The following is a 24,190-nucleotide window of genomic DNA, read 5'->3' as shown; positions in this document are numbered from 1 at the left end:
TTTGTCTCCCTGCCCATCCCATCTTGTTTCATTTATTTTTTTCCTACCCCACAAACACCCCATGTTGCCTCTAAACTTCCTCATATCAGGGAGATCCTATGATAATTGTCTTTCTCTGATTGACTTATTTCACACAGCATAATACCCTCTATCTCCATCCACATCATCATAAATGGCAAGATTTCATTTCTTTTGATGGCTGCATAGTATTCCATTGTATATATATACCATCTCTTCTTTATCCATTCATCTGTTGACAGACATCTAGGTTCTTTCCATAGTTTGGCTATTATGGACATTGCTGCTATAAACATTTGGGTGCACATGCCCTTTTGGATCAACACATTTTTATCTTTAGGGTAAATTCCCAGTAGTGCAATTGCTGGGTTGTAGGGTAGCTCTATTTTCAAATTTTTGAGGAACTGCCATGCTGTTTTCCAGAGTGGCTGCACCAGCTTGCATTCCCACCAGCAGTGTAGGGGGTTCCCCTTTCTCTGCATCCTCGCCAGCATCTGTCATTTCCTGACTTGTAAATTTTAGCCATTCTGATTGTGTGAGGTGGTATCTCATTGTGGTTTTGATTTGTATTTCCCTGATGCTGAGTGATGTGGAGCACTTTTTCATGTGTCTGTTGGCCATCTGGAGGTCTTCTTTGCAGAAATGTCTGTTCATGTCCTCTGCCTATTTCTTGATTGGATTATTTGTTCTTTGGGTGTTGAGTTTGCTAAGTTCTTTATAGATTTTGGATACTAGCCCTTTTTCTGATATGTCGTTTGCAAATATCTTCTCCCATTCTGTCAGTTGTCTTTGGTTTTGTTAACTGTTTCCTTTGCTGTGCAAAAGCTTTTGATCTTGATGAAGTCCCAATAGTTCATTTTTGCCCTTGCTTCCCTTGCCTTTGGCGATGTTCCTAGAAAGAAGTTGCTGTAGCTCAGGTCAAAGAGGTTGCTGTCTGTGTTCTCCTCAAGGATTTTTCTTTTTCTTTTTCTTTTTTTTTTTAAAGATTTTATTTATTTATTTGACAGGCAGAGATCACAAGTATGTGGAGAGGCAGGCAGAGAAAGAGGAGGAAGCAGGCTCTCTGCTGAGCAGAGATCCCGATGCAGGGCTCGATCCCGGGACCCTGGGATCATGACCTGAGCTGAAGGCAGAGGCTTTAACCCACTGAGCCACCCAGGTGCCCCTCTCCTCAAGGATTTTGATGGATTCCTTTCTCACATTGAGGTCCTTCATCCATTTTGAGTCTATTTTCATGTGTGGTGTAAGGAAATGGTCCAGTTTTATTTTTCTGCATGTGTCTATACAATTAAACGAGGTATTCTTAACAGTCATTGCCTCCATAATCCACAAGCAGTTGTTGAGCTCATACTGTGTGAGAAGCAATGCGATATGCACGCATGGAGAAATCAAACATTTCTAAGGCAAGCCTTGGCTCTGAAGGACCTCACAGGTAACTGGGGTTGATAGCCATGGAATCAAACACAGGCAGTGCAAGGCTACAAGGAGGTTGATAGAGAAACCATGGACAGGTGGATGCCCTTAGTCTCAAAAGGGTGTATCATGGAAAGTCCATGATGGAGGAGGTCATCAAGAGGACATGAATGCTGACTGACCCAAGAGTTGGACACCAGCTATCTGGTCAATATGGATGACTGAGCCCAGCTAAGACATCTATATAAACTCTTAAGATTGTGGTGACAGGGACAGAGATCTACCCATTTTGAGGCCATCCAAAGATGAACCTTGTAAATTCCTTTCTTATTAAACCTGCCACCCACCAATCTGGAATGCTCTGTCTCTCTCTGTCTCTCCTTGATCTCTGGGTACTGTGCTGGTTTTGAATTCCACCCAGGGAATTCCTGAAGGTGTGAAACAATAGTTTGCTAAGGAAATAAGATCTCAGTTGAGTTCTGAAGAAATGGAAAGGGCTCGCCAAACAGAGACGAACCAAGGGCACGTAAAGCCATAGGAACTGTGTGGGCTTCCAAGTCAGTTACTTATTTTAGGGGTTTTTCTTAATACCGAGAGGCATTTTGTGAACCAGAGATTTCCTGGAGAATGTCCCTCAGCCTGACTTGTATTTGTTTTATCAGCTCATTTCCCTCTTTACTACTTTTTCTCCCCCACCTCCCATGACAGCAAGTACTTAACACAAAAGCTCCTTAAAATTTTTTCCCCCTGTGCATTTCATTTTTTGTGATATGATCTCTGCAGGTAAAATGGCTCCTGGTGTCTTCTGTACACTGGAAAGGGGAAAGGACCCCAGGACAGGTACTGTTCTCATTCCCCACCTCCCCCTATGGCTGCAGTCTCTTAGAGTACTCTGAGACTCTCTGGGTTGTTTGACCACCCCCAGTGCCTGCTCCTTTTGAGTGTGCTGCCTGTGATTCCTGTCTCCTGAATCTGTTAGCATTGACTGAAGTCCAGCATTGAGTTTTGAGGATTTAAAAAATGGGTTTGCCCTCTTCCTCTTTTAGGAATTCTTTTCCCTTCCCATTTGGTGGAGTTGCATTCATCCAATCAATATGCAAATTCATTCTGTTTGTTCTCCAGGGTCCACAGCAACTGCAAGCAAGTCTTGCTTTGTTAATTAGAGGTTGGATCGCATCTCTCTGTCAAAGACGCACAATTCTCTGTTTTAAAGGAATACGACTCCATGTTCATAGCAGTTACAGCTAGGAATTCTGAGCCAAACTCAGCCAGTAGTCCAGTAACAGGGTTGCGGGGGCTGCTGATGTCTTTCAGACACCAAAAGAAGATTAGTGGAATGTGCTTTCTAAGCTGTGCTCTTCCTTCCGATAGGTGTCTCAGCACTGATTTGAATGGCAGTTGACTTCTCTGTGAAGACATTCTTAGTCCTTCATTTGGTGGAGTCTCTATCACATTTTTTTTTTTAAGAATTTATTTATTTATTTGACAGACAGAGATCACAAGCAGGAAGAGAGGCAGGCAGAGAGAGAGAGGAGGAAGCAGGCTCCCTGATGAGCAGAGAGCCTGATGTGGGGCTGGATCCCAGGACCCTGAGATCATGACCTGAGCCGAAGGCAGCGGCCCAACCACTGAGCCACCCAGGCGCCCCTCTCTATCACATTTTTTATACACAATGCATGTAAAGAGGGGGCTTCACGTTGTGCTCAAGATGACACATCTTGTGCAAAGTGAGCAAGTTGTGACCTTGGGATAGATATTTAACTCTCCTTGCATCTGTTTCCTAATCAATAACGTGGGAACAAAAATAGTACCTATCTTATATGGTCATTCAGCTTAGATAACCATATCTATTGGAGAAATCTAGATTGTTCCCTAGGATCTGCTCACACTGTTTTGGGAGGACTAGGGGATGTCTCATAAGACCATCTTATCAAGCTCAAGTGCTTTGGAAGGTGTGGTTGGAATATGTTGTGTTATCTTGTGTTCAAACAGATATGCCCCCATTCTTAACCAGCTTGGTTGGGGAAAAAAAAGTTAATTAAGCCAGTGTTTGGAATAATGTTGATTCATACTAATTTTCTTCAAGAGAGTAACTGGAACATTTAATCAAACCCACAGTGGATTTTGTTATAAAAATGGTTGGGAAGGAGTACTCCTGTGCTTGAGGAGAGGAGACACTCAACAGATGTGCACTGAGGTAAAGTGAAGACTTCAGGGAGAGTCACTGGCTTCCCTGCTCATTGTAAGACATTGCTGAATGAGAGTCTAACCCTGGGCAGTTTACCTACTAACCAGTCAGCATGGATTGATTACATGATCGGTTTTTATTTAAATATGAAACCAGCCATATGCAGGGTTTTGTAATAGTTCTTGTCCTTCTCACTATGTCCACGAAATCTTGTACACTTCTGCCTTTGCATTTTGGCTCAGGCATCCAAGAAGTGTAAATTTAAAAGTATGCTCAAGTCAGGTTATTTAGGTTCATGACTAATTTTCTACTGAGATTGAGGTAGATATTAGTAGCAGAAGAGTGATCAGATTTATTGGAACGATTCACTTACAAATGATCAACAATCTCTGCTTAAAGTTAGATCTTTAAAAGTGACTTACGTTTCATATTTTGTTTATGTATGTGTGAAGTCTTTTACTCTAAGGGTTACAAAATGTAATAATGAAAGAAATTCTTTTCTTGTTAATTGCAGAATTCATCTACCTGGTGTAAATAAGGCTAGGCTACAATAAATATTTTTATTCCTAGGTGCCTTAGTACACACCCATTAGAGCAGCCTAAAAAATGCAAAAGTTCTGTAACTTCTAAAGAGAAAGCCAAGTTCTATTTCTTTTTGTCTTCGTCAAAAACTTGACTCATTTTATAACCTTGCTACTGTATCTATTACCACCTAGAATAATATTCTCTGGTTCAGAAGGCCAATAATTAAATTCTATGATAATCAATCCAAATATCCCCTTTAAGGAAACATTGAACAGTTTGGTTTTGACTGATTGCAGCCCTCCCTAAGAATTCTTGAAATACCAATCCTTTATCTCATGTCCTTAGCTATTTTCCCAGTGTTAATTCAGACCTTGACTGGTAGGTAAGTGATGGCAAAGATCTGCTAAGTCGCCCTAGTATTTACCTCTTTCAAACTCAAGTTGCCTGATACACCCTGTAATGAAACACCTGTGTTTTTTCTTATTTACCACCGTGTACCCAACACCTAGAATGGTCATGTACCTAGGGGCACTCAGCATGTTTTTTTGAGTAAAAGGATTTCTAGTCATGATAGTCCCTCACTTACCCCTCCCCTTCTCAAATACCAAATTTTAATGTTTCCCCATTACATTTGTATAATTACTTGTTTCAGAATTCAAGGCTAACCCTTACCTTACTCCATCTAAATACTTAGTCTCATTCTCATCTGTCGTATTCTCTCTCCGCTTCTTTCTCCATGTTCCAGCTGAACATCACCCTCATACCCTTCTCCCTTCCTCTTTCCCGAACATACTCCTCTACTGCCCTGACTTTTGCTCATGTCCTTTTCATTGCTTGGAATACTTTTTATCCCGAATCCCCAAGTTAAATGTTACCAACTTTTCAAGGCTCAGCCCACCTAGCACTTCTGTGTTCCATTGCTGTCTTTTACTTCTTCTGGCCTTTCCACCTCACAGCACACCTGCTCACATACATACAACTCTCTTCCCTAGGCTGCAAACCCCACACCTTGTGTATCTCTGCCTCTGTCTAACTGGCTCATGAAGTCAATGAAGACCTCGAAGTTGCTCAGATCAATGTTGTTGAAAGGAGTATCTCTCACCAATCTTTCCAAAAAATCTCTCCATTAAATTCAAATCTTACAGGGGGCGTTTGGAGACAGTGGCTTTAATTAGACAGTGGCTTTAATTAGTGGCACCATGTTGTTTTAGATTTCCTGGGAAGCGTGTCATAACGAATGCATTAATATATCACTTGGGATTCGTCAGTTTGATTGAACAATTCTACATTTGGAAACACTCATGTGGAAACCAGACCTTCCTGGGATTATCTGCAGTAGGGAGTTTCCATACGAGGTAATTATTAAAATCACTTAAGAAATGTTGAAAATCTAACTTCCTGGAGGTTCTTATTTGGGAGGTCTATAGACAGGACCAAGAAACTGTGTTTATAAAAAGATCGCTAGGGATGTTGGTGCTAAACTGGTTTGGGAATGAAAAGGAAACCAGATTTGATGAAAGGAACACTTCTCAGAAGTGTTTGGGTAGGAGCAACCTAAGAGAACTGAGTATGTGGATTTTAGGGATGGAAAGGAGGCAGGAGAAAGATCAAAGAGAAGGTGAAGGGGATTTCACTCACTCATTGGACAAATCCTCTGAATTGCCCAACCCAGTGGGGGAAGGCTGGGGATATCATGGGGAGCAAGGACTTTGCTCTCACTGATGTTGCTGTGTGAGGAGGAAAAATGATTCAAGCACTACAGAAGGAGCCATAGTATGTGGTGCTTTTGCAGCAAGTGGCATGATCATCTCAATGTGTGTCTGAGCAAGATGTGGGGTGAGGGAGGACACCCAGAAGACATGGGACCTAGGGGACATGTGAAGTAAGAGTCAGCATGAGACAACGGCCGAGGAGGGAGAAGGGTGTCAAGCTAGTCACGGAGGCCGTAACAAGTCAGGTGTACTTGAGAAACAAAAAAATTCATAAATGCTAGAAGTTCGGGGAGAGCGGGAAGGGGCAAGGAAGAAAGGGGGTGTAAGAATTGCTTAGGGTAACATGATATGAACATTCTGGCTTTGAAGTAGATGGGCAGAGGGTGAAAAGACAATCTGAGAAGCCGGTGATGCCATGAAATACAAAATCAGAGCGTTTCGTTGAGGAAGGAGTCAAGAGTGGTGTACCCAGTGACACCAAGAGTTAAGGTAGGAGAGAGATTGGAAGGTGGCCCCAATGAAGTGATGAGGGATGTAATCTGTGAGCATGCCCAGAGTGCTTTAGTGAGCCCAGGGAGTAAAGGCCAGAGTTAATGGTCTGGGCTGTGAGTGGAGGCAAGCAGGAGGTGACAGGAAACTAGTCTTTCAAGAAGTTTGCCTGTGAAGGGGAGAACAGAAGGAACATGGAAGTGGCTGAGGATGGAGGGTAAAGGAGGTATTTTTTCCTTAAAAATTTTTTTTAGCTAAAGTTGAGCAGGCTGATAGAATCACATTTTATTAGAGTTACATTGGTGGTAAAGAAGAGTTTGAAAACAGAATAGAGAGAAGGATCCTGGAAAAGAGAAAAAGGACAGGATTCATAATAGAGGTAAAAGGATTTACTGTATGTAGGATGAGGAGCAATTTTTTTTTTTTTTTCCATCATCACAGAAAGGAAGAAGAAATAGCTTGGGGCAGATGTTTGTAGAGCTGATTTAGAAAATTCCCAGAGCTCTTGTCTGATGATCACCAATTTTCACTGTAATTTTCAGGTAGTGAGGGGGGATGTGTCAGGGAATGGAGCAATGTAGAAGTTTAAAATACCCTTTCCCCTTTGGGCAGACATGACTACATGAATTGTCAGGAGGTGTTAGCATGCTAATTGTCAAATTGTCATTAGTGAGCCCCCCTGAGAAGTGCCAGCAGAGCCTAGCGGTCAGGCCGAAGGAAAGATAGATGGTTAGGGTTGTGCTGAAATTCCAAAATGATTGATTGCTTACATCATACTCACCACATTTTCCCCTTCTTCCTTCCTGATAGAACCCCGTTTTCGTTTTGGTCACCTCTCTCCTCAAATTAGACATGTTCTTCAATGGTCACTGGTCCACCCACTGTCTAGGGAGGCTGGCCCTGATTCGTCTAAGCCAACCAAAATGGTCCCCTTACCAATGATTGATTTGCCCAAGGGGGTGAGTGCCTGATACAATTCCAGACAATGAGGGGGATTCCACAGACAGGGAAATGTTTTCTTGCTTCACAGAAGAGACAGAAAGAAGAGATGGTCTATTTTCCACCTTGGGATGCTGTCCTGCTGGCAGGTGATGATTGGTGAACTAGTCCAAAGACAAGGTGAGGAGCGCCTGGGTGACTCAGTGGGTTAAAGCCCCTGCCTTTGGCTCAGGTCATGGTCCTGGGGTCCTGGGATCGAGCCCCCCATCGGGCTCTCTGCTCCGTGGAGAGCCTGCTTCCTCTTCTCTCTCTGCCTGCCTCTCTGCCTACTTGTGATCTCTCTCTGTCAAATAAATAAATAAAATGTTAAAAAAAAAAAAAAGACAAGGTGAGATAGAAGGATTCAGGGTTGAAAGACAGAACTTGGCTCTTGACCACATAATTGAACTAGTGGTCTTGCTTGGTGGCAGAATTACCTTATTGCTTATGTCATTTTCGGTAGGTGTTTTGCTATTTAAATCTGAAAACACTCTACCTGATACATTAAATGAGCACAATGGAAAGATAATGGCAAAAAAAAAAAAAAGGCTTTGGGGATATTGGTTAAATCCAGCTTAAGGTGATTGACCCTCCAGTTTAAGATGGAGAGGGAAGGAACTGATGACAGGAGGGGGTGGCTCAGAGAGCAAGTGGAGGGCTCTTGGCCGGGAAATCACAAAGAAGTCAAAGGAATAATGTCTGGGGAGCAGCTGAGTAAGAAAAAGGGAGAAACTGGCGGGAGGGGAAGAACTGAACTTGTTCAGAATCTTTGGGATTTTCCTAGCATTGTCATTTTTAGGATCTGTTTGACTCTCTAGTTCAGCAGCTGTGAGTATCTCTCCAAAGGAATTAATATAGATTCCTGTCAGCAGAAGGAGGAGAGGCAGGAGCATCTTGGCATTTTTTAAATATGCTTTAGAAATAAAGAAGAAAATGGTGTATTTCAGAGAACATTGGCGCTTTTAATAGGGAGCTGCAAGTTGTATTTTCTCCCACCCCAGGCTCCATGCCAAGTGGAGGAGATAGTAATTAGCAGGACACACTGTTGTCTATTCTTATGCATTTAATAACCTCAGCTTGATTCACAGAAGCTGCAACTCAGAGTAGTTACTGTGAACAGAACATTTTTATGTGGGGCATTTATTTTGAATGGAAAACTTTGTGCTACAGCATTCACCGTATAGCTGCCTGACGGTCCCTGCCTCCCCCATTTCTTTTACTCATGGCATGGTTATAGCAGGTTATTCTTCTGGAAATAGCGCCCAATGGTTTTTTATTTTATTTTATTTTTTATTTTTTCAGCGTAACAGTATTCATTGTTTTTTGCACCACGCCCAGTGCTCCATGCAATCCGTGCCCTCTCCAATACCCACCAACTGGCTCCCCCAACCTCGCACCCCCCCGCCCCTTCAAAACCCTCATTGTTTTTCAGAGTCCATAGTCTCTCATGGTTCACCTCCCCTTCCAATTTCCCTCAACTCCCTTCTCTCCAGTGCCCAGTGTTTTATTCATCCTTTAGCTGAAACAAGGAATGCTGAGTTCAGAAGGAAGTTGTGTTGTGCTTCTGATGTGGGTCCTGTAATTGTACCTTGTGACACAGAACAACCTTTTCTGTCTTCCCACTGCCATTTGGTTGCTTCCTTATAACTGGCATATCTGACGCCCTGTTTCTTCCTCTGGACTTTTCTGATTTGCAAGATGGATAAATAAGACTGGTAATATTCCATAGACAAAAAGAAAAAAAAAAGCATTCGGTGCACTCTTTTGGACAGAGTTTGGAATCTTTCTTAACATTGTAACATTGTGAAGGTATTTTGGCTTTCTTCTTTTTAATTCACCTTTCACTTTTTTATTTATTTATTTTTTTATTCCCAGAATATTCATATCCTGATTGTCCCAAATCCACCTATTTAAGCTACCCACCCAAGGACCTTTCTTGTCTCCTTAACCACCAAGAATTCAGTAATTTAGCAATAAAGGAGCCCAGAATGTACTCATGTTAAGCTACTCCTGATAAAAAAAGTTTATAATGAGTTATTCTTCTTAGAAGTATGGACATTTAGCAAGAGAATAAATGGAGATATCTATGATCAAAGAAAAAATTATCAATAATTGAAGAGTAGCGTAACAAGTGTTTGGGGTGGGGAGACTTTCTGGTGCTCATTGATGCCCTAAGGTAGATTATAAATGACATGATTTAATTCCCTAAGGTAGATTATAAATGATATGATTTAATTTGTCCAAAGTACAGTCTAAGTTTATTCAAAAGAGGATGTTTAAATTTTAAAAAGTATATATATATTATATATTACATACACATATATGTATAATATTTGAGTATATAATATATAATATTATGTTTCTGACATAATATAATATAATATAATATATTATATTTCTGGCTTAGAGGCTATATCAAGCAAAACAGGCCATGCTGCAGTAATAAATAACTACCTCAGTAATAGATCTATTTCTCTATCAATGGCCACTGAGCAAAAGTCTCTACTAATCATAATCACTCAATGACCCTACATGATGGAAACCATGTCAACAACATGTACCTTCATGATCACCCCAGTTGGGGAAGAGAGAATGAGGTATATCGTGGTTGGGCTCTTTTCTGTGGCCACATATAGTCTCAAGGTCATATATAACTTCAAAGGAAATAAAATCATACAATTCTGTATGTGCTCAGAAGACAGAAAGCCAGAAATGTTTAATGAACAGAACTAAGAAGAAAAATAGGGGTGCCTGGTTGGCTCAGTCAGTTAAGCCTCTGCCTTCCGCTCAGGTCATGATCCTGGCTGGGGTCCTGGGATGGAGCTCTGTGTTCCTTGCTCAGTGGGGTGTCTGCTTCTCCTTCTCCCTTTGTTCCCTCCTCATCCCCGCTCCACGGCCCTGGGTTGGTGCTTTCTCTCATTCTCAAATAAATGGGTAAAATCTTTTTAAAAAGCCTAGAAAGAAGAAAAATAGGTAAAAACAAATTGTCTTTGTCTGCTTGGACTGCCAAAACCAAATATCATACACTGGGTGACTTAAACAAAAGACATTTATTGTCTCACAATTATCAAGTCTGGGAAGTCCAAGTTCAAGGTATAGGTCAATTTGGCTCCTGAGGAGAGAGGTCTTTCTGGCTTGCAGAGAGCCACCTCTTGCTATGTCCTTACCTGGTCTTCCTCAGTGCATGTATGAGGTAGGAGAGCTATCTGCAAGCTCTTCTTATATGGACACTAATCCTATCAGATCAGAGCTCTTACCTTTATGACCTCATTTAACCTGATATCATCCATAAAAACTCAAAATCAATTAAACACTTGAACTTAAGCCCTGAAACCTTAAAACTTTTAGAAAAATACATAGGAGATAATCTTGATACTGATCTTAGAAATGAATTTTTTTTTTTTTTGAATTGACACCAAAAGCAGAGGCAGAGGTAAAAAATAGGAAAATGAACAAGTGGGACTACATCAAACTAAAAAGCTTCTGTGCAGCAAAGGAAACCATCAGCAAAATGAAAAGGCAAACTATGGACTGGGAGAAAATGTTTGCAAACCACATATCTGATAAAGGGTTACTATCCAAAATATAGCAGGAACTCAAACAACTCAATAGCATAAAATACAAGTCACCTAATTAAAAGATGGGCAAAGGATCTGAATAGTTATTTTTCCAAAGAAGACCTACAGATGGCCAGCAGGTACATGAGAAAGTGCTCAATTATTAACTATCAGGGACAAGCAAATCAAAACCAGAACGAGACAATATCTCAGATTAGTTAGGATGGATGTTTGTTATGAAAAAGACAAGAAATAACAAATGCTGGCAAGATTGTGGAGAAAAGGGAACGCTTATACATTACTGATCACATAATTAAGTACATTATACTTTTGCCAGTTATACCTCAAAAAGCTGAACAAGAGGGTAGAGAATTCAAGACGAAAGGGGAAGCTTGAAGAGAAAGTGATTTCTCAGACATGGTATCAGCCTTGGAGGTGACCCTAGAGCTGGAGTTTGGTATTCAGTGCCTGCTGGAGAACAGAAGACAAGGATTAAAGGTAGAGCTGTAAATGAGTCCATCTGTGAAAAGAAGACAGAAAATCTTTAGCTATCAGACTTGAGAAGTGATGAGGAAACTAGCTATCCACATGGCAGATGGGGAAAGTAGTTTGCTCTAACAAATGGAAACTTACCTCTGCACTCCTGGCTGCTGTGTGATCTGATCTTACCCTCTTGGTTCAGGACTCTAATCATAGAAATTAACGTAAAAACTGGTCTAAGTCACAGAATTCTGGGTACCCAACAGAGGGATGTGTAAATTACTCTAAGAGACCTGGCATAATTACCTGGGGAGGCCTATTGAAATCTCATCACCCAAAGACAACATTGGTTCATATATTGCTAACATAGTCACTAAGGACTTTTCTACATACAGATTTTGGCTCTTACATAGTTGCAACCCTAATATTTTGTGTAACAGAAAGCAAAGTTTGTTTTTTTTTTTTTTTCAAAGGAACATAAGTCATTGAACATCATTGAGTTACTCTAGTCAATGTTTTCTCCGAGTTGCAGCATTCCCTCCTGACACGGGAAGTGTTTTGTTTCTCCTCTATGCCTCAAACATTTGGTTCTCTCCTGCTGTCAAAAAGGGGCAATGAAGAATTCAAAGCAAGAGAAGAATTTAGAGATGTATAGAGAGAGGAAACGTGGCTCCATAGGAACCCCAGGTGATGCTGTTGTTCCCAGGGTGGTGGTAACAAGTATGAAATCATTTCCATCCAATTGATTCATACAGGTGTATCTTGCAGCAAAGGGCCTTCTCATCAGCTCAACGCCCTCCACATCCGTGCCTCAAGATTTCCTGCTTCATGTCTAATTGGACCGGAAGATGGACTATTTCTCCAGAGTCTCTTCTGGGAATTTGTCTAAGAGCGTATACATCTGGAGGCTGTTTGGCTGAGCTCTGTGTCCCACACTTCTGTTCTTTCTGAGCAGAAGGCATAGTGGAGGCAGATGAAAGGCTCATGGAATCATTTGCTTTTAAGTAGTTTCAGTTTCTTTTCAGAAACATAAACTGCTCATCCTCAGTCACAAGGACGAGCAGGGTGGATGAATCTGCACTGCCCACAAGAGCTCACTCTGCCTTTTCGTTCCCCCTTTAGGTCAGACATTCAGCACTCTCCCCCCACACCGGTGGGTTCTAACCAACTGAAGGCATGCCCAAGGAGCCAAGAAGAGATTAAAATGCAGGATCTACTTTTTAAATAGTAAAGCTGGTCTGAAGAATTCCACAGAGCCCCTTCTGTCTCCAAATCAGGGTTCCAGACTCACAGGGCTCTGATCACCCTACCCAGTTACCAAAAGAGAAATGAGAATAGAAACTGCAGATTGCTTTCGGGGCCACCAAGTCAGCTTATTACACCGTGGTGGACATTCCTGGTGCTCAGGACTTCCCCTTCTTCTTCTCTTCCTTATCACGTAGGAGGCAGTGTTGGTTCACCCTCTCTGAAGTTGGGCAGAACGGTGTGACCGGCTCTGGCCAATGGATTGTCCATAGCAGGAGCTGAAATATGTCATTTCTGGGCTGAAGCAGGAAAAGTACAATTCTCTATGCTCTCTGTGGAGTCCCCTTCAGCCCGCAAGCCCACACATGACAATTTGGCCCAGTCCCTGGTAATCACAGAGGCTTTTCTTGGGCAGGCTTCGTGGTGGGGGGGGGGGGGGGGGGGGAAGCTGTGCTCCTCACCTTAACTTTGGTGCACACACAGCGAAGGCACTGTGGTCTCCGGAGGCAGTAGTATTCTAAGAGTAAGCCCCCCCCCCCCCCCCCCCCCCCACCCCAGCCTCCAGGTGGCCTGCTTATAGGCAAATCTGTGTTCCCAGCCTAGGCACCTCCTTTTGAAAGCCTCTCCAAAAGAGGTCAGAGTTTGAGGATACTTTTCTCCACTCTGACTAGATAATTTTCCACTTCTAGCCCTTCCCCTCCCTCTACCTAGCCCCTGAGCCCAAAAGGTAGTGGTAGTCTTCTGCTTAAGGATCTTCTTCCCTCCACGTCCCCCACTAACCATCTGTGATGTCTGTCATCTCTCCCCAGCCTGGTGCTGTTCCCCATGGAAAAAAGGAAGGTGGCAGGCTTTCCTATTTGGCCTTATAGTCTCTCAGAGAGTGAAATCAAGTCTTAACTGTTACTTTCAGTTTGGCTTATTGTAAAACCTCTGTTAACTGAAACACCCAGGGTGTGCAGTGTTCTGTTTACTAACCTTCAGTTTACTACTAAAATCTTCCTCAAGTTCATGTGGATAAAAGCATGCGCCCACTTTTCTGCTTTAGTTTTAATATAATGTCATCATTCCAATTAAATCTTTCTGTGATGATTCAGAGCTGTATCTCAAAGTGCCCTTTATTTTCATTGAACAACTGTGTAAATGTCGGTGTAAAAAAACCCAGGATGAATGAATACAACCTGCTAGAAGAGAGTCCCTGAAATCTATCTTAAAGAAATATGTAATAACATTTTTACCTGTTACTTTACCTTAAAAATAGCATTTAGGAAACAAAACAAAATTCACCTGTCTTTAGATGACTTGAGATATAAACATGAAAAAAAATTTCCCCAAATGGAGCTGGCTGGAGATCTGGGTATGAGGCATCCTTTTTAAAATAATCTTTTCTTCCCTTCCCCTCCCCTTCTTTATTAAATATACAGATACATTTTAACTCCTCACTTGCAGATTTGGTAAGCCTGTTTTCAGAGAGCCACAACTTCTGGTGTATTTCTCTTGTTAATGATTGTTTTTCTTTTTTATCTTGGTCACTGTCAATTTCCTCTGGACACATATAGGGCTGTTTCAGTTCAAATGCAGAACGTGTTCTGTGTTTTCTCAGTAAGCTCTCTTATAGTTAGGAAACTGCTTTGGGGGCCTACCTGTGGAGCTCCTAAAAAGAAAGAACAAGATTTAAGAAACTGACAGATGTTTTCTTTTTCAAGGGGGAATTCGATTCTATGAATATTTAATAGATTCCAAAGCGATTGATAAAGTTTATGGAGAATTTATTCTTTTAACTTTAAATCTTTTGCATTTCTTAAAACAAACCAAGCATTTTGCTCAATACACACTTTTATAAAAGGTGAAATAACATTGATAAGGAAAGATCAATAAGAAGAGCTATTAAGGGGCACCTGAGTGGCCTAGTAGGTTAAAGCCTCCGTCTTCAGTTTAGGTCATAATCCCAGGGTCCTGGGATGGAGCCCCGCATCAGGCTCTCTGCTCAGCGGGAGCTTGCTTCCCCCCCCCCCCCCCCCCCCCCCCCTCCCCCCCCACCTGTCAAATAAATAAATAAATAATCTAAAAAAAAAGAAGGTATTAAGGTTTTAATCAAGGTATTAAGGTATGACTTATTTGAGAAACAAAAAATGCAAGGACAGGTCAGCTCTGAGCACTGTAGACTTCTACCACAGGCAGCTAGCCACCCCCTTGACTTATCTTTAGAAATCTCTTGATTTATCTTCTTTTATTTTAGGGGTTTATTTAGGGATTTCTTCTGAGGCCATTTTGGCTTTCTCTGAAGTTCTCTTAGACCAAAGCCCCAGCCTCCGCTGAAAACCCTTGGCTCCCAATGCAGCCTTCTGAATCATTTTTGTTTGGCCACCCTTGAAAAGTAACTATTTTGCATCTGAACACCCTCTGGAAATGCCACTGAGGGTTGACTATGGTTTTCAGAATTCCTTTCCCTGTTAGAAGGGAGCATTTGAGTTTGCAACTCCTGTGTCTTAGTATGGGATAAGCTATTTCTGGCACATCTTAAAACGTGGAGCATATGGAATATTAGAGGGAGGAGGGATCTTGACAGAGTGACTGGTGAGTTGGGATCTGTGAGGGAATCGGCAGAAAGAGAAAAGAGAAATGAGATGGAGTAAGCAAATTAATACCAGCCTATTTAGAAACTTGGTTTTCACAAGAAATAAACTCATTGCACCAGGCAGCTTCCATGCCTAGGACATATACAGTGAACTCAAGCGTCTGTGGCCTGGTGTGCTTGTGCAGTGCGTAACAGTGGTTAAGTGCATGGATTTCCGTGCCCCCTTGTTTGGTTAAAATACAGTTCCATCGCTTACTATGGGTGTGCATTTCCTGATCCGACAGATGGAAATAATAGCGCTACTTGCCCCATAAGCTTCTTGCAAGTACAGAGTTAACAGTTTAAAAGTCTCTGGGGGTGCCTGGGTGGCTCAGTGGGTTAAAGCCTCTGCTTTCGGCTCAGGTCATGATCTCAGGGTCCTGAGATCGAGCCCCACATTGGGCTCTCTGCTCAGCGGGGAGCCTGCTTCCCTTCCCCTCTCTCTGCCTGCCTCTGTGCCTACTTGTGATCTCTGTCTGTCAAATAAATAAATAAAATCTTTAAAAAAAAAGTTTCTGGCACTTAGGAAGTACTAAGTGTTGACTCTTATTCACTCATTCAATCATCCAACCATTTATCAAGCTTAAAAGAAAATTTTCTATGTCCTAGGCACAGTGGTTAAGTCCTGAGTATTCAGCTTTGAGCCAAACTCAGCACCATTCTCCCAGAAGCTCTAAATCTCGTAGTGTGGGCACCTGAGGCTACCAAAACTCAATGCAAAGGCTAGTCTGAGCACTGGAATGGGAGCCTCATCTCTTCATACTCGGTGCCATTTCTTTAAAAAGCAAAAAACAAAAACAAAACCAAACTGTAAAGGGTTAAACTGGCAAACATGTTTGTTTTAGTAATGAAATGTATTTTTCTGTGTGTCTGATAAAATAGTTAAAACTGAAGGGATTTTTTGAGAAAATCACCTGACCACTCACTGTGAGTACAGACTTGATGAAGCTTCTATTTCTAAGGACATGGCCTACTTCCCATATGGAAATGTGAAGGACAGTGAGTGCCTGCTATTTTTTTTTTTTTTTTAAAGCTATATCCCTTTTTGGTGCAAAGCTGAAATGCATTTAATTCCAGGTTGTCATATGCAGTTAGGTAATGTGGGATGGCACAGAGACAGTGCTACGAAGAGCTTACAGCCTGAGGTCCTTGTTTCTTCGCACAGCAGACAGAAAGCTCCCCTGGCCTAGTGCTTAGCACAGACTGGCCACATGACTCCAGACAGGCCAGTTGGGGCTAATGGGATTCGATTCTGGGAACTGGTATGTATTAGCCGAAAGACCCTGTGTCTATAGGACTGAAAGTTGGAGCCTGTTCTGTTATGTGAGTCAACGTATTCCGGGTCTGTAAGCTTAGGAGGCTTGGGTTTGATGCTTTTGTAACCAACTTTGGCAGACTCCCTGAACTTTTTTTTTTTTTTTTTTTTTAAGATTTTATTTGTTTATTTGAGAGAGAGAGAATAAGAGGGGAGAGGTCAGAGGGATTAGCAGACTCCCCACGGAGATGGGAGTCCGATGCGGGACCCGATCCCAGAAGTCTGGGATCATGACATGAGCCAAAGGCAATTGCTTAACCAGCTGAGCCACCCACGCGCCCAGACTCCCTGATCTTACTAGGTTCAAACAAATGTTTTAAAAATAAACGTCTAGTGGCTCAAAGATAGAAACCCATCCATTTGCCAGCAGTCAGACTCACTGGTGAACACCTGCACAGACGCTGTCCTATCCAGAGAATAATTTGAATCATTGGCTTCAACTTGAGTTAAGGAGGATAAATGAAAACTGTTTCTATTATGAGGCCTGCTTGAGTAGGCTTGAAGGTGCTGCAAGAAATTCAGCTTGGAAGGAGATGATGGAGTATGACTAAATCTTCCTTCATAGAAGCCTTATGCTGTGGCCATGATGGCCTGGGGACACACTGCCTGGGGGTGATTCCTGTCCCGCCACTTAGCACTTCCAAGACTTTGGACACATGATTTCACTTTCCTGTGCCTCAGTCTCTCTATTTGTAAAGCAGGATAATAATAGTGATACTATAATAATAGTGATACTAACTCTAATACTGATAAGGGTTTTCACAAACCACATTGGCAAAATGCCTCCTAGGTACCATATACTTTTACAAATTACAAATATAGATGGTAATGTATTGGACTATAAGTGCCCACGTAGCGCTTCCCCGACTGGAAACTACTTGGCCTGCGATGGAACGTGAAGCTGTGAGCCCACAGTTCTGTGTTCCTCTGACTCTTCCTTCAGAGGACCTGGGCTACTGAAAATATCAAAGTTTATGCATTCAAGAGCCCAGTCAATTCACATCACTGCATCATGTGATCTCTGAAGCCAACATTTTGCAAAGCTTGTGTGCTGGTTAATTACTAAGAAACAGTGAAAGCACCCACGGTTGAGACCACTGGTCATTTTTACCTGGGCCAGTCATGGTGGCCTGACTTGGCTCAAAAGGAATAGAGTCAAGGCTCAAAAAAAAAAAAAAAAAAAAAAAAAAGTGTTTGAAAAGAATATTTTAATAAATTCAAAGATTTGTTTTTAAATTCTGCTTAGAGTGTCTTGGGGAATAATAGATGTTTTTATTATCATATGCAGGTATTCAGCATGCTTTGACATTTTGATTTCATTCAAAGAATGAAGAACCCATTTGGCATTGATAGTTAGACTCTCTTATCTTTCTTTTTACAGGTGTCATTTCCCTTTGTGGGTGTCAGATCCCATTTTGTTTTAACCATTGAAAGAAAACAAAGCATTGGTGACCATGAAAAGCAGCCTGAAGTTATTTTCAACAGTGTGTTTTGTTCCTGGATTATAATCAAGGTAAACAAAACTCAACAAGTACAATAGTATCAGAAAGCATCTCACAAGATCAGCTTCTTGCTGGAGCAACCTACAGATTTAAAAACTCTTTACAAAGTGCATAAAATAAATGCATTTGCCATTAGGTTTTTGTATTAGACACTTAACATCCATATTTATACTTAAAAGAGCTATCAGTTTATAAACTGAGAAACTGTCAAGGAAAATGGAAGTAGATAGTATGTTTTTATTGTTAATAAATGGTTTCAGCTATGGGGTCAAGATAGTCTCTTCGTCAAAGTGACTAAGGTTATTTTTTTCTGGTTATTTAGACTGGCTTTCCTGGACTTTATTTTATACTCCATTTACAGAGGTTAGAAAGCCGAAATATGACGTCACCCTGACTGTCTTTGCATTTAGGGTCCTGAATGCGGAATAGATTCAGTCATTTGAAGGACTTTGGTGAGATCTGACAGGCAGGAGGATGGGGTAGGTCATCTGTCAGCAGAGTGTACAGGGACAATTAGATCTAACAGAAATACATTTTAGCAATAATGGGATTTCACAACCCACCCTGGTCACTGGCTTTGAAATTAACACCTGTGGTGACGGCTATAGCAACTACTGATCTCTGCATCACATTTACGGTGATAGAAACTTGGAGCCAAACCTCTCCAATCTTTAAACATTTTTAAAAAAAATTTAAATTCAGTGAGCCAACATAAAGTATGTACTTAGTTTCAGATGTAGTGTCCAATGATTCATCCATGGCATGTAACACCCAGTGCTCGTCACATCACATGCCCTCCTTAATGCCCATCACCTACCCTATCCCCTCATTCGCATAAACTTTTTTTATTTTTTAACTTGAAGATTTCTTTGTTTGAGAAAGAGAGCTTGTTCACAAGAGTGGAAGGAGAGGGAGAGAATCCTTAAGCAGACTCTCCTGCTGAGCGTGGAGCCTAAGGACGTGAGGCTCGGTCTTAGGACCCTAAGACCATGCATGATCTGAACCAAAACCAAGAGTTAGACACTCAACCGACTAAGCTGCCGGCAACCTAACCTGTATTTTTAAAGTCCTTAATCTTTTTAAGTGTGTAATTCTGTCTTTTGCACTGAATCGTAGACTTGATAACAAACATCAAGTCATGTCTGTAACTTGTGCACATTTCAGTTAATATCCTTAATTTGTCCCTCCCATACTGCCTAGCCATTCAGAATGCCATGAAGAATGTGTGAAGCCGCTGGCTATGTAATTCATTGAAGAGCGCCTTCCTATATGTTCTTGATTTCATTCCCCCCACAAATAGCTTACCAATACCTATTCTTTGTCAAATATTGTTGTAGTGGTTGGAAATGGCGTGGTGAACAATGTAATAGACTTTGACCATGAACAGTTCACGATCTCATGGAAAAACCCAATGAGTAAGTAATGCCAATAAGAGCTAGTATGTATTCCAGCTACCCCCAGGACATTCTGACGCAGGAGGTCCACATACCAAACTTGAAAAATATATAATCACTAATCTCAGGAAAGAGTAGACATAGAACCAGAGGGCATCCTCTGCCCTGAGCTATGGGATTGTGAAAGAGTATATGACTGGGGTATTGTTGGACATGATGGCTTTCTCTGATGATTATTTCATTTCTAAGCATCCGCCTTCAAAAGGCTCTCCCTACAGTCTCATGATACAAATTTCATTGTTTTTGTTGTCACTATTTAAGCAGCCATTTTCTTCCTCGATGGCAAAATGTCACTTTTAATAAGAATAGATAAAATGTTTTGCTTTTGAAAATCTGTATTTGCTAACAGAAACCAATATTCAGTCTGATCAAAATGGAATTTTTACAGTTAATTCTCATATTAAATGCTTATAAAGTTTAATGTATTCTTTTCTTTTTTTTTAAAGTTTTTATTTTAATTCCAATTAGTTAACATACAGTAGGATATTAGTATCAGGTCTACCATATAGTAATTCAACAACTCCATACATCATAATGTATTATTTAAATAAAAATATGTAAGTAGAGGTTCTTATCAGCAAAAATTGACTGATGCTGAGTAGCAAAATCTGCCTTTAGAAGGACATGTTCTAATATTTTCTTCCAAGCTCTAACTGATTGTCTCATACACACTGTTGGATGTGTCCAGCCATCTTTGGAAACCCATGGCTTAGAGGACTATCTCTGCTGGCCTGCTACTTTACCTTTTATATAGTAATTTATGGTTCTTGTCCCTACAGAATAACCCCTTTTTAATAATCTTAATTTCTTACTTCCAAGGACCACTGTTATCTTCACATTTATTCATTCAACAAATACCTCTAAGACCCAACTCTATGCCAGGAATAATTCTAGGCTCCGAAGATACAGAAGAGAACAAAACAAAATTCCTGCTCTCCTGGAGCTTGTATCCTGGTGGATGTGAAGGGGAAACAGACCATAAATGCACAAGTATGTAAAACATCAGGTGAGTGTAGGTAAGTGTAGAGGGAGAAAAGCAGGGTAAAGGAGAAGGGCGTGCTGAGTGCAATGATGTGGGCTGCGGTGACATGCATGAGCTCTTAAGAGCCAGTTGTCAGTGTTTGGTGATATCAGGTTGACAAGTGGTACTGGCCACAGTGGGGGTGTTTACAGCACAGAAATTAACAAATACTAGAAACCAGGACTTTTTTTTTTCTTTTCTTCAGAGAGCCAATAGTTAAACATGTACCAGCCAATTACCAGGTGAGAGTAAGGGTCTCTATACTTTATAGGGTGATTGGAGAACATCTCACTGGGCAGAGACGTGAAGGAATGAGGGAGTGAGTCCTATGGTCATTGGAAGTCAAGGTGAAGAGCATTCTTGGAGGAGGGAACAGTAAGATCTTTGACATATAATTGGGGAAAGCAGGCAAGGTGATAGAACTGGAACAGTGTGAGATGGAAGGGAACAGTGGGAGTGGGAATAGGCCAGTTACCTAGGGGCAGGGTTATGTGGAGTCTTGTGAGTCAAGATAAGGAGTATGATGCATCATAGCAATAATTGGCTGATGCTGAGTAGCAAAATTTGCTTTTAGAAGGACATGCCCTCTTCAGTTTGTAGCAGTTCCTCTTCAATCTGTTTCACCAAGCCCACCTGCTTGACTGATGTAAGCTTTCTACCTGGCCTCTATACATATATGCATTTCTCTCCCTATTCAATAGCATTTCCTTCTCTATATATTATAGCACATATTTTATGTTGCCTTGTTTTACATTATTTTATATTTTATTTTTAAAGTAGGCTCCACACCCAGCATGGATCACAAGGCAGGGCTTGAACTCATGACCCTGGGATCAAGACCTGAGCTGAGATCAAGAGTCAGACGCTCAACCAACTGAGCTACCCAGGCCTCCTGTATTTAACTTTTAAATTTGTGCAGACTTTCCATAACTGAACTAAAAAAGACTGTCATTTCTCTTTCTTAGCACCTGGAACAATGCCTTTCATGTAATAGGTTCTTAAGATGTGAGTGTTGAATAAAATAGGATGAAGAGTCTATATTTTTGTTGGCACTTTCTTAGGGTATGCTGAACAATTTCTTTCTGTTTAGTGAAATCCTTGTTTCCTCCCATCATTCTGAACCTAAGCCTATCATGCAGGTTCCTTTATCATTTACATATCTTTAACTTGTTAGAGTCTACTTCCAAGTGATATTATACCACTTCACACATAGTATAAGAACCTCCCAATAGTAGAATTCTTTTTCTTCTTTCCTGACCTCTGCGCTATTGCTACCTTTTACTTTTACATGTATTATAAGCTCTGCACTGGGTTGTTGATGTTTTTGTTTAAACATCAACTATCTTTTAAAGAGATTTAAATAATGAGAAAATAAGTGTTGTGTGTTTACTCATGCGGTTACTATTTCTGGGCTTATTCTTTAGTGTGGATTCTTTCTTCTGCATTTCCATCTGGTGTCATTTTCCTTCTGCCTGAAGGACTTCCTTTAACATTCCTCGTAATGAGGGTCGACTGATGGTAAGTTATTTCAGCTTCTGTAGGTGTGAAAAAAAGATCTTTATGTTGCCTTTGCTATCTCTGTTCTTAAAGTGGCTGAGTTTCGTTTGCTCTGGTAGGAGTAGACTGTTGGATTAAAAAAAAAATTATTATGGTAAAATATACATGACATAAAACTTAAAATTTTAGCCATTTTTAAGCATACAATTCAGTGGCATGAAGTACATTCATATGTTGTAAAACCATTACCACTATTTCTGGAACTTTCTCTGTAAAGACTCTCTACCCATTAGGCAACAAGCACCCTCCTGGCAGCCCCCTGGTGACCTCCATTCTACTTTCTCCATTCTACTTTCTCTCTCTTTTTGAATTTGCCTATTCCAGATATTTTTTATAAATGGGATCCTGTACTATTTGTCCATTTGTATCTGGCATATGTCACATAGCATCGTGACTGAAAGGTTCACCCAACATGTGACATGTGTCAGAACTTCTCTAATATGGGAGGATGAGTGTGTGTGAGTTATTGTCTTAGTTCATTCGGGCTGCTATAATAGAATACCATAAACTGGGTGGCATATGAACCAGCAGGGACCGATTTCTCATATTCCTGGAGTCTAGAAGCCCAAGAACAAGGCAGCACCAATTTGGAGTCTGGTAAGGGCCTGGGATATTCATCGATGCTATGAATCTAGCTCTAGATTTTTTTTTTTTTTTTTTTTTTTTTTTTACTGCATCTTCACATGGTGGCAGGGGTGAGGGAGTTCTCTGTGATAAAGGCATTAATCCCATTCTTAAGGGTTCTGCTCTCATGACCTAATCAACTCCCAAAGGCCCTGTTCCCAAACATTATCACTGGAAACCCAGTTTTAATACATGAATTGTGTGTGGTGGGTGTGTGGAGGGATGCAAACACTTGGCGTACAGCGTTCCATCCCCAGGCCCCGGAATTCATGTCTTTTTTGCATGAAAAATACATTCATTCCATTCTAATAACCCCAAAAGTCTAAACTTATTCAAACATCAACTCAAAAGTTTAAAGTTCAAAGACTTATCTACCCCAATTCACTTTTCCTTTCCTTGGGGTAAATCAGAGGGGGAGATAAGCTATAAGAGACTGTGGACTCTAAGAAACAATCTGAGGGTTCTGGAGGAGAAGGGGGTGGGGGATGGGTGAGCCTGGTCGTGGGTATTAAGGAGGGCAGGGTTTGTGTGGAGCACTGGGTGTGGTGCATGAACAATGAACCTTGGAACACTGAAAAAATAAAATTAAATTAAAAAAAAGCAACAACAACAACAAAGTCTTATCTAAATACCCTCTAAATCAAAAGTGTGGGAGACTGGAGGTAAGATTAATCCCAAGGCAAATTCATCTCCAGTTATGAGCCTGTGAAACCAAACAAATTACATGTTTCTAAAATACAATTATGGGACAGGCATGGTAGAGACATTTCCATTTCAAAATAGAGAAATAGTAAAGAAAGAAAGGGTAACAGTTTCCAGCTAAATCCAAAGGTTATAGGGGCAACAACATTAAAACTTGAGGCTTGAGATCATCTTCCTTGACTCCATGTTCCACTTTCTGGACTCACTAGGGCTGTGGCCCTGCCTCCACAGTTCTCATGAGCTAGAAATCTCATGGAGGTGGCTCTCCTCATTCTGTCCCCATGACCTAATCACCACCCCCCCAGCCCCCCTCCCACCCCCACCAAACACCATCACATTAGAGACCAGGTTTCAACATATGAATGCGGTGTGGGGGGGTGGGGAAGCACATTCAGTCTATAGCAGATGCATTTTCCAAGAAGATTTTCTGCTGTCAAATTTTATGTTTTTGTCTTTATTGTCATCATCATTAATGAATTATTAAGACTGAAATAGAGAAAAATCATCCATACGACCATGCTGTTGGTGTCTTCGCACATTATTCTTGAAGTATGAATGAAGGTGCTCAGACAACCATGTCAGTAAATGCTACCAAGGGCGACACGTGGAACAGACGGGTTATCTAGTGGAATACATCTGGGCAACACAGTCTAGACAGTCTGGCATGAAAGAGTGATATAACAATTTCCCAATCTTGTCACACCTTATGGGAGACAGTTCAAAGGAGACAAACAGCTCCTCAGTATTGAATGCAAGTAGCAGCTCTGAGTTCAGCTCCAGGGAAGAGCTTTTTCCA

The 24,190-nt window shown here is 41.2% G+C and overlaps 1 long non-coding RNA gene across 1 annotated transcript; it reads left to right on the top strand.

The window, feature by feature from the left end:
- Positions 1–17,922: 17,922 nt before the first annotated feature.
- Positions 17,923–21,470, top strand: LOC132012902 (uncharacterized). Its single transcript, XR_009402803.1, has 4 exons — positions 17,923–18,047; positions 20,310–20,496; positions 20,783–20,886; positions 21,289–21,470. It is a non-coding gene; the product is annotated as an uncharacterized LOC132012902 (long non-coding RNA).
- Positions 21,471–24,190: the final 2,720 nt, after the last annotated feature.

Source organism: Mustela nigripes, chromosome 3, assembly GCF_022355385.1.
Source record: "Mustela nigripes isolate SB6536 chromosome 3, MUSNIG.SB6536, whole genome shotgun sequence".
Classification (NCBI taxonomy): Eukaryota; Metazoa; Chordata; class Mammalia; order Carnivora; family Mustelidae; genus Mustela; species Mustela nigripes.
Note: the sequence above shows the minus strand (reverse complement) of the source record. Positions and strands in the feature narration are given on the sequence as shown.